Source organism: Phyllobates terribilis, unplaced genomic scaffold, assembly GCF_046119375.1.
Source record: "Phyllobates terribilis strain yellow unplaced genomic scaffold, ASM4611937v1 Scaffold_1__5_contigs__length_1240528914, whole genome shotgun sequence".
In the NCBI taxonomy this organism is placed as follows: Eukaryota; Metazoa; Chordata; class Amphibia; order Anura; family Dendrobatidae; genus Phyllobates; species Phyllobates terribilis.
In genome coordinates this window covers 68,030,846-68,035,643 of record NW_027362761.1, presented here as the reverse complement: position 1 = coordinate 68,035,643, position 4,798 = coordinate 68,030,846, and the positions used below count along the sequence as shown (strand labels likewise).

Sequence of the window (4,798 nt, the reverse complement as noted above, 5' to 3'; positions counted from 1 at the left end):
AGGAAGGGTCCATGGTTATTGGCTACTTCACAGACTATAACATCAGCCAACAACCGTCTGCTTTCCCTTTGCTAGTTATTAAAACTATGTGTGAGCCCACTTATTTTTTTGGGTTAAAAGATTTTATTAAAGTGAAAGATTATTGTACAGTGTATGTAGGTTCATTCACTGAAAGCTCCTGCATACGCTGTAAGGTTGATTTCTCACGTCCACATATCCACGTTAGTACAGATAAGTGTGACCGAGCATGCTTTGCAATGGGTCTGTGTGTGGGTCTCCGCTGTGTGTGGAAAATGGCATCAACACTCGTCCCGGAGATTGACGTGTGAAAGAACCGTACAATATAGGTGAGGGGTTAGTGTTGGTGTGTGTGCGTACATATCTCCATATGTTTAATTATTTTTTTGGGGTTAATCTTTTATTCCTCCATTTTGTTTTTAAAATAATATTCACACACGTTATTATTCACTGTAGATTGAAAAATATCCCGAAATATGGGACCGAGCTAGTCCTGACTACAAAGACAAGCAGAAGAAAAAAGACGCCTGGGCCTCTGTGTTGAGCCAAATGTATCCCCAGTGGGTGAATGCGGAACGTGATGCCCAAGAGGAAATTAGTAAGTTTTGATTTTTACACTTATTTTTATATCTATTTATAATTGCACTTTTTGGTGTTAAAGCAGTTCATAAATTGTTTTGGTTGTGTCATTGCAGTGTATGATATTAAAAATCGGTGGAGATCGGTCACCGACCGGCTGGTGAAGTATCACCAGTCGGTGCAAAGTGGCTCATCACCAAAAAAAAGAAAATTTCCTTTTGCGGACGAGCTGGCCTTCATACTAACCAGTAGGAGTTTGCGGAGGTAAATTCCCAAAACATATTAATTGAAATGTTTCCAAAAATGTTGTATTTACATTGGGATTTACCTTTTATTATATACAGAACTGAAGGAAACATCATGGCCCCAACAGCAGAAGAGGACACAAACACAGAGCAAGCAGAGGAAGAATCCGAGGACTTTTTCCAGCTTTCCTCACCGGATCCATCTGCTTCGGCATCTTCAGCATCTGGTTGTCCCTCACATTCTTTGTCCAATCCAGCGGACATCGGGACGGGTTTGGTGACTGATTCTCCTGCTCCTGCTCCAAGTGACGCTGGAAGCTCTGCTGGTGATGTTTTGAGGCCCACTGGGAGGGGGTCTGGTTCTGCTCATCTCGTGGCATCGAGAAAGGCGGGCAAAAAAAAGGCCAACAGCCACGGGGGTGGGACTATTGTGCTTGAAGCACTCACAAATCGAACCCTCAGCCTTGTGGAAAGGGCATCCCAGGAAGATGCCATCGATAAATTTTGCTCAGCCCAAGCTGCCCGCATCAGATCTCTGCCACGAGATAGGCAGAACATGTACATGACTGCAGCAGGCGCTATGGTCATGGCAATTGAAGAGGCAGCAGTTATGCCCTTGCCCCCAGCCGTAGTATGCGGAATATTTAATTGTTTCAAACCCAGTGTGCCTCCACCACGACCAGCAGCTGCAACCCAGCGTTTTGGGCAGGTTGCTGCAGCATACCGTCCAGAAGATATGCAACCAAGTTATGGTCGGCAAATGGCTCATGGTGCATCATCATTTGTCAGAGGACCATCCCCCAACTCTACTTTTTCTCAAGAAATGTTTCCTGGGTACAGCTTTGAAGAAGACCTTCAAAACTTGTAGTTAAAAAATTTTACCCCTCCCTGTCAGCATTTTTGGACCCTAGCAAATACAGACAGCACCTGTAGGTCGATAGATACACAATATTTTAGAGAATCAGACAATTAACAAAGACCTTTTCTTATGGTCACCTATACCAGGCATCAGGCGTAGGGGACTGTAAGAAAAGGTCTTTCTTTTTATATAATTAAACAACCTACAGGTGCTTCCCGTATTTTAGGGCCCAAAACTGATTACAGGACAGGTGTGCTGTACACAGTGTGTAATTTCTTCCCAAGTTATGGGCAATGTTTGTCCGATTAAATTTTCTAGAAGTTTGTTGTTTTGTGTTTTTAAAAAGTTTTTTACAGTTATTCTATATTACGTATTAAAAAAATTATTTAAACTATCTGTTAATTTTTCTTTTCAAGTGTATATGTGGTTGGATTGGGTTGTAATGAAAAAGTGTTCCCCTGATCTGCGCTCACCATAGCGCAGGTCAGAGGAACTCTACATTTTTGAAATTTGTTCAAACTAATCTACGTATGTGGTCGGCTGTATACAGTCGTTTTTAAATTAGAAATATACTTTGATATTTTGGACCACAACTATTTTTTGGATGAATACTACTCTCAACACTGTTATTTGCTAGTTCTGTTCTTAGCGCAAGCAAATAACAATGGTGAGGGTTGACTTTAGCAGACAGTACTTGTGAAGAGCGCTCTAGGTAGTAATGCCAATTTACAGGCTCTGGTCTTTGTGGGTTGTTCACTTTTGCGTTGACGTATTGTCGGAAAACAAAATGTAGAAGGTTGCAATTCAAGAAATATTTTAGACAAATTTAAGTTTAACCAAAATTTATTTTTTTTAGAAACATTTTTTTTTACATTTTTATTTAAAAAAAAAGGAGGAAGTTCTTCTTTTATTGTTCATCAGATCTTCTCTGCTGGTCAGGCTGCTCAACACCAGCACAGGAGTATTGCCAGTGCACGGCACCTTCAGGACTCATGAAGTAGTCAGCGAAGGTTTCTCGCACCCTGGCACCAGAGTTGGATGGCCTTCCCTGACCGGAGTTGACAACTGGAATTAATTCAGATAGCTGTGACTCCTCATCTTGCTTGGTGCTGTACTCACGAGCATAGTTGTGGAGTACACAGCATGCCTTAATTACAGTGTCAACGGTCTCCGTATCCAACTGGATGGCAGTGTGAAAGATCCTCCACTGACTACAGATGATTCCGAAGGTGCATTCCACATATCTGCGTGCACGACTCAGCCGATAATTGAAAATCCTCCGCCGGGCATTCAGTGCCCTTCGTGGGTATGGGCGCAGCAGGTTGGTCTGTAAGGGAAATGCCTCATCCGATACCATCACAAAAGGAACTGGATGTGTGGAACCCGGCAAAGGTCTTGGGGCTGGGAGCGTTACGCCATCTTGAAGAATTTGCAGCCCAATCTGTGATGATCGAAACACCCGAGAGTCCCCAGTACTGCCATAAGCACCAACGTCAATGGCAACAAATTTGAAATGTGCATCAGCCACCGCCATCAGGACCACAGAAAAAAATTTCTTATAATTAAAGAAGCGTGATCCTGATTGTGGTGGCTGCTGAACTCTCACATGTTTGCCATCGACAGCACCAATGCAGTTTGGGAAATTGGCCACAGTTTGAAAGCCTGCTGCGACCTGCAGCCAAGTCTCCTCGGTTGGAGAAGGCATCACGATGGGCTGCAACTTCTGCCAGATGACGGTACATGTGCACCTGACAATTCTGGAAATGGTGGATTTACCAACCCTAAATTGGAGGTGCAGTGATGTATAGCTCTCTCCTGTGGCCAAAAATCTGAAAAGGAAAAATAGATAATTAGAAAAGCCATAAAAAGAAATACAAGCCAACAGTAATTATCCATTATTGATTCATCTTTTAAAAAATTAAGGTCTTTATTACAAAAAACTATTCCAACAATGGGCGCGTTTTTTTTTGGGGGGGGGGGGGGCTCCACATTTTCAATCTTTTTTGGTCATCTTTTGTTTTCTCTTGAGTTCACACATATCAATTTATAATGTGTTTTGACTTTGTGTCTGTGTTTGCCTACGATGTTTGCTCTAGAGTTTACACATCAGTGACCTTTTCAATCTGATCTCTGTGCATGGTGATCTCATGGTCAAGCCAAAAATATGTACACAAAGACAGACACAGTGGAGCCATCACCACAGGGTAACAAAACCAGGTACACCAGCCATCACCGCAGGGTGGCGAACAAAACCAGGTACATATAAATCAACATTCAACTTACCGCAAGGTGATGAGCAGCCTTTCCTCAGCAGAGATGGCCCTTCGCATTACAGTGTCTTGGAAGTCCAGGTCAGGAGACATAAGGCTCAGCAGCCGATCAAATGCAATAATGTTCAGACGGCAGAACTGTTTAAATTTTTCAGGAAAACTATAGTAAACAGAGAAAAAAAAAAATATTAAAAGATAATTTTGTAACATAGTATACAAACAAAACCTTAAAAAAACAGCATAGACGGGTGACATTATACTTTCTTCACATATATCTTACCTCCTTAAATCCTGGTAGAGAACATTAAAGTGGCCCTTGTCCGTCCGCTCCTGCAAGATAGGGTGCACCCAAATTTTTTTTGGTCGTCTTCTCCTCCTTAAACGCTCCTATAGAACAATAATAGGTTAGTACACACACTACATAAAAATAATGTACCCCAAAAAAACTTAGTTTATATTACCTGCTCAACGTTGTAGTGCAGGAGATTTAAGCAAGTCATTAGCAGAAGGTTTAGGCATGGTCTGCTGACCCGCAGGGGCTGCAATTCCTGTGGCATACTGTCTTTTGCAAAAAACAAAATGGTGAAGAGGGGTTGAACTAGGAAATGACATCAGGATTTCCATCTTTTTTTTTTTTTTTTTCAATAACTTTATTTGTGCTCAAAAACGCATGAAATAAGCTTACAAAAACGCATGTAATATCCGCATACAAAAACGCGTCAAAAACGCATCAAAAACGCGACCAAAAAACGCACGCGATTTTCTGGCAAGGGACATGCAGAAATGTTGCAGAAATTTTCTGCTTCATAAATGCAACGTGGGCACAT

General features: G+C 41.9%; 1 long non-coding RNA gene across 1 annotated transcript; it reads left to right on the top strand.

Annotated features, from left to right (window-relative positions):
* Positions 1-478: 478 nt before the first annotated feature.
* Positions 479-1,000, top strand: LOC141165904 (uncharacterized). The gene is made up of 3 exons (XR_012251220.1): positions 479-616; positions 714-861; positions 942-1,000. It is a non-coding gene; the product is annotated as an uncharacterized lncRNA (long non-coding RNA).
* The last annotated feature ends 3,798 nt before the right edge of the window (positions 1,001-4,798 follow it).